This window comes from Chamaea fasciata, unplaced genomic scaffold, assembly GCF_029207755.1.
Source record: "Chamaea fasciata isolate MVZ Bird 193981 ecotype frontalis unplaced genomic scaffold, bChaFas1.0.hap1 SCAF_209, whole genome shotgun sequence".
Lineage (NCBI taxonomy): Eukaryota > Metazoa > Chordata > Aves > Passeriformes > Sylviidae > Chamaea > Chamaea fasciata.
Genome location: NW_027094294.1, coordinates 1 through 11,617, shown reverse-complemented (window position 1 = coordinate 11,617; position 11,617 = coordinate 1).

Below are 11,617 nucleotides of genomic sequence, written 5' to 3'. Positions count from 1 at the left end.
TAGCCGCACATCAGCCAAAACCCAGCAGCTCTGCTACTCACCGTCTCTTAAGCAGGACCGGGCCCTCGGGCCCCGTGCGTGCGTCAGCTGAGCTCGGAGGCCGACGCTCGCAGCGCCAAAGCCTTAGAGGCGTTACTGGCACCGAGCCCACCCACTGTGGCCTCCATTAGGGCTGTGAGCATCCCCGGTTAGAGCAGGACAGGAACGCAGGGTGGACATCCCCGGTGAACCTCAACCCTGTGGACTCTGCCCCACCACTGTCACTTCCTGCCTGGCCCTAGCTTAGGGCTACTGCCTGCACCTCTCAGGACTTCTGGCCTTGTCTTGCGTTAGGATTGCTGCCGGCACCTGCTCTCAGGGAAACGGTGTTGGCAGCAGCGCTGTGAGGGCCGGGATGCCTGTACTCTGACTTGTATCCTAGGCTGTACCCCTGATTTTCACTGTGTGTTCTCTAGTCCTTGAGTCCTTTACCTCAGCCTCTGTGTGTATCACTGTAACCTCCCCCCTTCTGAACCCTGCTTCTTCAGAGCCCTAGACCTTGCAGCCGGGGACGCTCTGCACCGTTAGGGTCCCAAGAGCTGTCCCGCACGCAGGACAGGTACATCCACAGTTGTTCCCTGCCTACCCTAAGAAACGTGGCCCTGAGACAGGGCAGAGGCTGACAGAGCCGAACTCTTTGCGGTGGCAAAAGGCACGAAGCCTTACCAACCGCCGCCTCGAGAGGGAATCAGGAGCACTTCCACCGGCTGCGGAGAGACAGGGAATCCCAGGGTGGGTGGGGCGGGAAACCCCCGTTATCCCCAGCCCTGTTGGATCCTGCTCCCCACTATCGCTTCCTGCCTGGCCCTAGCCTGACTGTGTCTGCACAGGTCAGAGCTTCTGGTGTGTTCCTGCACTAGGGCTGCTGCCTGCACCTGCTCTCAGGGGAAGTGTGCTGGTAGCAGTGCTGTGAGGGCCGCTACACCTGTACTCTGACTTGTATCCTAGCCTGCTCCCCTGAGTTTCACCGTGTGTCCTCTAGTCCTTGAGTCCTTTACCTCAGCCTCTGTGTGTGTGGCTACACCTCCCCCCTTCTAAACCCAACTTCTTTAGAGCCCTGCACCTCGCAGCCAGGCCTTCTGGCATTGTCCTGCATAAGGGCTCCTGCCTGTACCTGCACTCAGGGAAACGGGCATGTCTTTAGGGCTACTCCTTCGGGTCTGGGGTAGGGGTGGGGTCGGGCTGGTACACCTGTACTCTCAATTGGCACATCTTGGACATCCCTATCTCCACACCTGACTCAAAAACCCCTCCTGACAAGTCCTGACCCAGCACTCCACTTTCATCCCCTCTGTGGCTCTGAACCCTCCACTTATCTCTTGGACGTCTGGGGATGAGAATCCACGCCGGGTGCCAAAGAAGGCCGCCTCTCCCTCAGGGAAACTCCTGCTGTCGCCGGGCTGTTGTCTCTTAGTCAGCTACAACAAAGAAAACCAAACATGAATGCGTGATCTTAGCAGCCCATCACCCAAAACCCGACAATTCTGCTACTCACCGTCTCCTAAGCTTGCCTGTGTCCTCGGCCCCGCGCTTCAGCTGCGCTCAGAGGCCAACGCCGGCGTCGCAGGGTCTGCCTGGGTAAAGAGCAGACAAGGTGACGTGGCAGCGCTGGAACTTGAGGGGACCCTCCCTCCTCCTCCTTCTCCTCCCTGACTCACCTCAACTCCTCGGCCGTTATCCAAGCCTACCTGGATGGGGCCTTCACAAGGAGAAGATCAAGGCTCCATCACAGACTCCTGGAATGCTCCCGGAGGGCTCACGGGTGAGGTGACGCGGGTCTGTCGTCCCGTTGGTGAGAGGGGAGCTCGGCCTCCTGCGAGTGGACTCCCTAAAACGCACAAGAACGGAGGCTTAGAGTTGCACCAGCGAGTGAGGCTTGAACAATAGCAACGGCTTCTGTCCACCCGTCACTGCTCACCTCGCCCACGTCAGCTTGACTGCTGAGATCCGGCTTCACCACCTAAAAATAAAGACAAAGAACAGAGCTGTAACACAGCCATCATTGACACCTCCCCTGCAAACAGAAACAGGGACTGACCTTCTCAGGGGAGCCCCCTCACCCAGGATGGGGGGCTCTGCCACAGATTTCATCTCTCTGCATCTGAAACAGAGTCAGGACAAAAGTCAGAGTGCTGCAGGATACCTTGACAGCTCCACACATCTTGTGGCAATCTAGGAATACCCTCTACAGTCTAACCACACCCCACATCACAAATTTCAAGCCCCCAGGACTATTACCCTCGTACCCCTACACCCAGACTGAGCAGCAAGGCAGAGCAGCTCCGGGCCAAACACACACCAACACCCGTGACACAGCACAGGACAAACGAGGGGACGCAACAGGGACAGAAAACTCTGGGCAAGAAGAATGACCCTGAGGGTCCAGAGAACTCGGAATGAGATGACCGAGGTAAGATGGAAGGTGAGCTGGCCAGGCTCAGAGAACCCTGCAGGAACAAGATGCCATCGGGATGACTTATCCCAAGAGACGCAGAGATGGATGCCCGAGAATCCTACGGTCAGAATCCTCCACCTGTCTTTGCATTCTCACAAGACCTAACCCGCCGGAATGGATCAGGGCGGTGCACGGCTGTCAGTACAGCTCAGAACAAGACCTGAAAAGGCATCGGACTGGATGCTTGCGAAGAGAGATGGATTCTGATGAGTGTCCGAGCAGCTGAGACAAAGGCACCTGGCTGAGGAGCACAGAGATCAGAAATGCTAAGACTGATGCCAGGGGTTTGGACAGGCCCCTGAAAGGACTAAAGGAAAAGACAAGACACCAAACAGACAGAGTGCACAACAGACAAGTGACACAACACACACCAGGACTGCTCTGCCCTGCACACCTCAGCACTGACATGAAAAATGAGACTTTCCCTTCATGTAGCCTAAGGGGTCACATCTGGGACATCCCCATCTCCAAACCAGACTCGAAAAATCCCTCCCAGTGATCCCTGCCCTGGTACCCCACTTTCATCCCCTCCCTAGTTCCGAGCCCTCCACTTATCTCTCAGATGTCTGGGGAGGTGAATCCACGCTGGGCCCCAAAGAAGGCCGCCTATGCCTCTGGGAAATTCCTCCTGTCACTGGGCTGCTGTCTCCTAGTCAGCTACAATAAAGAAAAACAAATATCAAAGCATAATCTTAGCTGCACATCAGCCAAAACCCAGCAGCTCTGCTACTCACCGTCTCTTAAGCAGGACCGGGTCCTCGGGCCCCGTGCGTGCGTCAGCTGAGCTCGGAGGCCGACGCTCGCAGCGCCAAAGCCTTAGAGGCGTTACTGGCACCGAGCCCACCCACCGTGGCCTCCATTAGGGCTGTGAGCATCCCCGGTTAGAGCAGGACAGGAACGCAGGGTGGACATCCCCGGTGAACCTCAACCCTGTGGACTCTGCCCCACCACTGTCACTTCCTGCCTGGCCCTAGCTTAGGGCTACTGCCTGCACCTCTCAGGACTTCTGGCCTTGTCTTGCGTTAGGATTGCTGCCGGCACCTGCTCTCAGGGAAACGGTGTTGGCAGCAGCGCTGTGAGGGCCGGGATGCCTGTACTCTGACTTGTATCCTAGGCTGTACCCCTGATTTTCACTGTGTGTTCTCTAGTCCTTGAGTCCTTTACCTCAGCCTCTGTGTGTATCACTGTAACCTCCCCCCTTCTGAACCCTGCTTCTTCAGAGCCCTAGACCTTGCAGCCGGGGACGCTCTGCACCGTTAGGGTCCCAAGAGCTGTCCCGCACGCAGGACAGGTACATCCACAGTTGTTCCCTGCCTACCCTAAGAAACGTGGCCCTGAGACAGGGCAGAGGCTGACAGAGCCGAACTCTTTGCGGTGGCAAAAGGCACGAAGCCTTACCAACCGCCGCCTCGAGAGGGAATCAGGAGCACTTCCACCGGCTGCGGAGAGACAGGGAATCCCAGGGTGGGTGGGGCGGGAAACCCCCGTTATCCCCAGCCCTGTTGGATCCTGCTCCCCACTATCGCTTCCTGCCTGGCCCTAGCCTGACTGTGTCTGCACAGGTCAGAGCTTCTGGTGTGTTCCTGCACTAGGGCTGCTGCCTGCACCTGCTCTCAGGGGAAGTGTGCTGGTAGCAGTGCTGTGAGGGCCGCTACACCTGTACTCTGACTTGTATCCTAGCCTGCTCCCCTGAGTTTCACCGTGTGTCCTCTAGTCCTTGAGTCCTTTACCTCAGCCTCTGTGTGTGTGGCTACACCTCCCCCCTTCTAAACCCAACTTCTTTAGAGCCCTGCACCTCGCAGCCAGGCCTTCTGGCATTGTCCTGCATAAGGGCTCCTGCCTGTACCTGCACTCAGGGAAACGGGCATGTCTTTAGGGCTACTCCTTCGGGTCTGGGGTAGGGGTGGGGTCGGGCTGGTACACCTGTACTCTCAATTGGCACATCTTGGACATCCCTATCTCCACACCTGACTCAAAAACCCCTCCTGACAAGTCCTGACCCAGCACTCCACTTTCATCCCCTCTGTGGCTCTGAACCCTCCACTTATCTCTTGGACGTCTGGGGATGAGAATCCACGCCGGGTGCCAAAGAAGGCCGCCTCTCCCTCAGGGAAACTCCTGCTGTCGCCGGGCTGTTGTCTCTTAGTCAGCTACAACAAAGAAAACCAAACATGAATGCGTGATCTTAGCAGCCCATCACCCAAAACCCGACAATTCTGCTACTCACTGTCTCCTAAGCTTGCCTGTGTCCTCGGCCCCGCGCTTCAGCTGCGCTCAGAGGCCAACGCCGGCGTCGCAGGGTCTGCCTGGGTAAAGAGCAGACAAGGTGACGTGGCAGCGCTGGAACTTGAGGGGACCCTCCCTCCTTCTCCTCCCTGACTCACCTCAACTCCTCGGCCGTTATCCAAGCCTACCTGGATGGGGCCTTCACAAGGAGAAGATCAAGGCTCCATCACAGACTCCTGGAATGCTCCCGGAGGGCTCACGGGTGAGGTGACGCGGGTCTGTCGTCCCGTTGGTGAGAGGGGAGCTCGGCCTCCTGCGAGTGGACTCCCTAAAACGCACAATAACGGAGGCTTAGAGTTGCACCAGCGAGTGAGGCTTGAACAATAGCAACGGCTTCTGTCCACCCGTCACTGCTCACCTCGCCCACGTCAGCTTGACTGCTGAGATCCGGCTTCACCACCTAAAAATAAAGACAAAGAACAGAGCTGTAACACAGCCATCATTTACACCTCCCCTGCAAACAGAAACAGGGACTGACCTTCTCAGGGGAGCCCCTCACCCAGGATGGGGGGCTCTGCCACAGATTTCATCTCTCTGCATCTGAAACAGAGTCAGGACAAAAGTCAGAGTGCTGCAGGATACCTTGACAGCTCCACACATCTTGTGGCAATCTAGGAATACCCTCTACAGTCTAACCACACCCCACATCACAAATTTCAAGCCCCCGGCACTATTACCCTCGTACCCCTACACCCAGACTGAGCAGCAAGGCAGAGCAGCTCCGGGCCAAACACACACCAACACCCGTGACACAGCACAGGACAAACGAGGGGACGCAACAGGGACAGAAAACGCTGGGCAAGAAGAATGACCCTGAGGGTCCAGAGAACTCGGAATGAGATGACCGAGGTAAGATGGAAGGTGAGCTGGCCAGGCTCAGAGAACCCTGCAGGAACAAGATGCCATCGGGATGACTTATCCCAAGAGACGCAGAGATGGATGCCCGAGAATCCTACGGTCAGAATCCTCCACCTGTCTTTGCATTCTCACAAGACCTAACCCGCCGGAATGGATCAGGGCGGTGCACGGCTGTCAATACAGCTCAGAACAAGACCTGAAAAGGCATCGGACTGGATGCTTGTGAAGAGAGATGGATTCTGATGAGTGTCCGAGCAGCTGAGACAAAGGCACCTGGCTGAGGAGCACAGAGATCAGAAATGCTAAGACTGACGCCAGGGGTTTTGACAGGCCCCTGAAAGGACTAAAGGAAAAGACAAGACACCAAACAGACAGAGTGCACAAGAGACAAGTGACACAACACACACCAGGACTGCTCTGCCCTGCACACCTCAGCACTGACATGAAAAATGAGACTTTTCCTTCACGTAGCCTAAGGGGTCACATCTGGGACATCCCCAGCTCCAAACCCGACTCAAAAAAATCCCTCCCGCTGACCCCTGCCCTGGTACCCCGCTTTCATCCCCTCTGTGGCTCCAAGCCCTCCACTTATCTCTCAAATGTCTGGGGAGGTGAATCCACGCCGGGCGCCAAAGAAGGCCGCCTCTCCCTCAGAAAAATTCCTCCCGTCACTGGGCTGCTGTCTCCTAGTCAGCTACGATAAAGAAAATCAAATATCAAAGCATAATCTTAGCCGCACATCAGCCAAAACCCAGCAGCTCTGCTACTCACCGTCTCTTAAGCAGGACCGGGCCCTCGGGCCCCGTGCGTGCGTCAGCTGAGCTCGGAGGCCGACGCTCGCAGCGCCAAAGCCTTAGAGGCGTTACTGGCACCGAGCCCACCCACTGTGGCCTCCATTAGGGCTGTGAGCATCCCCGGTTAGAGCAGGACAGGAACGCAGGGTGGACATCCCCGGTGAACCTCAACCCTGTGGACTCTGCCCCACCACTGTCACTTCCTGCCTGGCCCTAGCTTAGGGCTACTGCCTGCACCTCTCAGGACTTCTGGCCTTGTCTTGCGTTAGGATTGCTGCCGGCACCTGCTCTCAGGGAAACGGTGTTGGCAGCAGCGCTGTGAGGGCCGGGATGCCTGTACTCTGACTTGTATCCTAGGCTGTACCCCTGATTTTCACTGTGTGTTCTCTAGTCCTTGAGTCCTTTACCTCAGCCTCTGTGTGTATCACTGTAACCTCCCCCCTTCTGAACCCTGCTTCTTCAGAGCCCTAGACCTTGCAGCCGGGGACGCTCTGCACCGTTAGGGTCCCAAGAGCTGTCCCGCACGCAGGACAGGTACATCCACAGTTGTTCCCTGCCTACCCTAAGAAACGTGGCCCTGAGACAGGGCAGAGGCTGACAGAGCCGAACTCTTTGCGGTGGCAAAAGGCACGAAGCCTTACCAACCGCCGCCTCGAGAGGGAATCAGGAGCACTTCCACCGGCTGCGGAGAGACAGGGAATCCCAGGGTGGGTGGGGCGGGAAACCCCCGTTATCCCCAGCCCTGTTGGATCCTGCTCCCCACTATCGCTTCCTGCCTGGCCCTAGCCTGACTGTGTCTGCACAGGTCAGAGCTTCTGGTGTGTTCCTGCACTAGGGCTGCTGCCTGCACCTGCTCTCAGGGGAAGTGTGCTGGTAGCAGTGCTGTGAGGGCCGCTACACCTGTACTCTGACTTGTATCCTAGCCTGCTCCCCTGAGTTTCACCGTGTGTCCTCTAGTCCTTGAGTCCTTTACCTCAGCCTCTGTGTGTGTGGCTACACCTCCCCCCTTCTAAACCCAACTTCTTTAGAGCCCTGCACCTCGCAGCCAGGCCTTCTGGCATTGTCCTGCATAAGGGCTCCTGCCTGTACCTGCACTCAGGGAAACGGGCATGTCTTTAGGGCTACTCCTTCGGGTCTGGGGTAGGGGTGGGGTCGGGCTGGTACACCTGTACTCTCAATTGGCACATCTTGGACATCCCTATCTCCACACCTGACTCAAAAACCCCTCCTGACAAGTCCTGACCCAGCACTCCACTTTCATCCCCTCTGTGGCTCTGAACCCTCCACTTATCTCTTGGACGTCTGGGGATGAGAATCCACGCCGGGTGCCAAAGAAGGCCGCCTCTCCCTCAGGGAAACTCCTGCTGTCGCCGGGCTGTTGTCTCTTAGTCAGCTACAACAAAGAAAACCAAACATGAATGCGTGATCTTAGCAGCCCATCACCCAAAACCCGACAATTCTGCTACTCACCGTCTCCTAAGCTTGCCTGTGTCCTCGGCCCCGCGCTTCAGCTGCGCTCAGAGGCCAACGCCGGCGTCGCAGGGTCTGCCTGGGTAAAGAGCAGACAAGGTGACGTGGCAGCGCTGGAACTTGAGGGGACCCTCCCTCCTCCTCCTTCTCCTCCCTGACTCACCTCAACTCCTCGGCCGTTATCCAAGCCTACCTGGATGGGGCCTTCACAAGGAGAAGATCAAGGCTCCATCACAGACTCCTGGAATGCTCCCGGAGGGCTCACGGGTGAGGTGACGCGGGTCTGTCGTCCCGTTGGTGAGAGGGGAGCTCGGCCTCCTGCGAGTGGACTCCCTAAAACGCACAAGAACGGAGGCTTAGAGTTGCACCAGCGAGTGAGGCTTGAACAATAGCAACGGCTTCTGTCCACCCGTCACTGCTCACCTCGCCCACGTCAGCTTGACTGCTGAGATCCGGCTTCACCACCTAAAAATAAAGACAAAGAACAGAGCTGTAACACAGCCATCATTGACACCTCCCCTGCAAACAGAAACAGGGACTGACCTTCTCAGGGGAGCCCCCTCACCCAGGATGGGGGGCTCTGCCACAGATTTCATCTCTCTGCATCTGAAACAGAGTCAGGACAAAAGTCAGAGTGCTGCAGGATACCTTGACAGCTCCACACATCTTGTGGCAATCTAGGAATACCCTCTACAGTCTAACCACACCCCACATCACAAATTTCAAGCCCCCAGGACTATTACCCTCGTACCCCTACACCCAGACTGAGCAGCAAGGCAGAGCAGCTCCGGGCCAAACACACACCAACACCCGTGACACAGCACAGGACAAACGAGGGGACGCAACAGGGACAGAAAACTCTGGGCAAGAAGAATGACCCTGAGGGTCCAGAGAACTCGGAATGAGATGACCGAGGTAAGATGGAAGGTGAGCTGGCCAGGCTCAGAGAACCCTGCAGGAACAAGATGCCATCGGGATGACTTATCCCAAGAGACGCAGAGATGGATGCCCGAGAATCCTACGGTCAGAATCCTCCACCTGTCTTTGCATTCTCACAAGACCTAACCCGCCGGAATGGATCAGGGCGGTGCACGGCTGTCAGTACAGCTCAGAACAAGACCTGAAAAGGCATCGGACTGGATGCTTGCGAAGAGAGATGGATTCTGATGAGTGTCCGAGCAGCTGAGACAAAGGCACCTGGCTGAGGAGCACAGAGATCAGAAATGCTAAGACTGATGCCAGGGGTTTGGACAGGCCCCTGAAAGGACTAAAGGAAAAGACAAGACACCAAACAGACAGAGTGCACAACAGACAAGTGACACAACACACACCAGGACTGCTCTGCCCTGCACACCTCAGCACTGACATGAAAAATGAGACTTTCCCTTCATGTAGCCTAAGGGGTCACATCTGGGACATCCCCATCTCCAAACCAGACTCGAAAAATCCCTCCCAGTGATCCCTGCCCTGGTACCCCACTTTCATCCCCTCCCTAGTTCCGAGCCCTCCACTTATCTCTCAGATGTCTGGGGAGGTGAATCCACGCTGGGCCCCAAAGAAGGCCGCCTATGCCTCTGGGAAATTCCTCCTGTCACTGGGCTGCTGTCTCCTAGTCAGCTACAATAAAGAAAAACAAATATCAAAGCATAATCTTAGCTGCACATCAGCCAAAACCCAGCAGCTCTGCTACTCACCGTCTCTTAAGCAGGACCGGGTCCTCGGGCCCCGTGCGTGCGTCAGCTGAGCTCGGAGGCCGACGCTCGCAGCGCCAAAGCCTTAGAGGCGTTACTGGCACCGAGCCCACCCACCGTGGCCTCCATTAGGGCTGTGAGCATCCCCGGTTAGAGCAGGACAGGAACGCAGGGTGGACATCCCCGGTGAACCTCAACCCTGTGGACTCTGCCCCACCACTGTCACTTCCTGCCTGGCCCTAGCTTAGGGCTACTGCCTGCACCTCTCAGGACTTCTGGCCTTGTCTTGCGTTAGGATTGCTGCCGGCACCTGCTCTCAGGGAAACGGTGTTGGCAGCAGCGCTGTGAGGGCCGGGATGCCTGTACTCTGACTTGTATCCTAGGCTGTACCCCTGATTTTCACTGTGTGTTCTCTAGTCCTTGAGTCCTTTACCTCAGCCTCTGTGTGTATCACTGTAACCTCCCCCCTTCTGAACCCTGCTTCTTCAGAGCCCTAGACCTTGCAGCCGGGGACGCTCTGCACCGTTAGGGTCCCAAGAGCTGTCCCGCACGCAGGACAGGTACATCCACAGTTGTTCCCTGCCTACCCTAAGAAACGTGGCCCTGAGACAGGGCAGAGGCTGACAGAGCCGAACTCTTTGCGGTGGCAAAAGGCACGAAGCCTTACCAACCGCCGCCTCGAGAGGGAATCAGGAGCACTTCCACCGGCTGCGGAGAGACAGGGAATCCCAGGGTGGGTGGGGCGGGAAACCCCCGTTATCCCCAGCCCTGTTGGATCCTGCTCCCCACTATCGCTTCCTGCCTGGCCCTAGCCTGACTGTGTCTGCACAGGTCAGAGCTTCTGGTGTGTTCCTGCACTAGGGCTGCTGCCTGCACCTGCTCTCAGGGGAAGTGTGCTGGTAGCAGTGCTGTGAGGGCCGCTACACCTGTACTCTGACTTGTATCCTAGCCTGCTCCCCTGAGTTTCACCGTGTGTCCTCTAGTCCTTGAGTCCTTTACCTCAGCCTCTGTGTGTGTGGCTACACCTCCCCCCTTCTAAACCCAACTTCTTTAGAGCCCTGCACCTCGCAGCCAGGCCTTCTGGCATTGTCCTGCATAAGGGCTCCTGCCTGTACCTGCACTCAGGGAAACGGGCATGTCTTTAGGGCTACTCCTTCGGGTCTGGGGTAGGGGTGGGGTCGGGCTGGTACACCTGTACTCTCAATTGGCACATCTTGGACATCCCTATCTCCACACCTGACTCAAAAACCCCTCCTGGCAAGTCCTGACCCAGCACTCCACTTTCATCCCCTCTGTGGCTCTGAACCCTCCACTTATCTCTTGGACGTCTGGGGATGAGAATCCACGCCGGGTGCCAAAGAAGGCCGCCTCTCCCTCAGGGAAACTCCTGCTGTCGCCGGGCTGTTGTCTCTTAGTCAGCTACAACAAAGAAAACCAAACATGAATGCGTGATCTTAGCAGCCCATCACCCAAAACCCGACAATTCTGCTACTCACTGTCTCCTAAGCTTGCCTGTGTCCTCGGCCCCGCGCTTCAGCTGCGCTCAGAGGCCAACGCCGGCGTCGCAGGGTCTGCCTGGGTAAAGAGCAGACAAGGTGACGTGGCAGCGCTGGAACTTGAGGGGACCCTCCCTCCTTCTCCTCCCTGACTCACCTCAACTCCTCGGCCGTTATCCAAGCCTACCTGGATGGGGCCTTCACAAGGAGAAGATCAAGGCTCCATCACAGACTCCTGGAATGCTCCCGGAGGGCTCACGGGTGAGGTGACGCGGGTCTGTCGTCCCGTTGGTGAGAGGGGAGCTCGGCCTCCTGCGAGTGGACTCCCTAAAACGCACAATAACGGAGGCTTAGAGTTGCACCAGCGAGTGAGGCTTGAACAATAGCAACGGCTTCTGTCCACCCGTCACTGCTCACCTCGCCCACGTCAGCTTGACTGCTGAGATCCGGCTTCACCACCTAAAAATAAAGACAAAGAACAGAGCTGTAACACAGCCATCATTTACACCTCCCCTGCAAACAGAAACA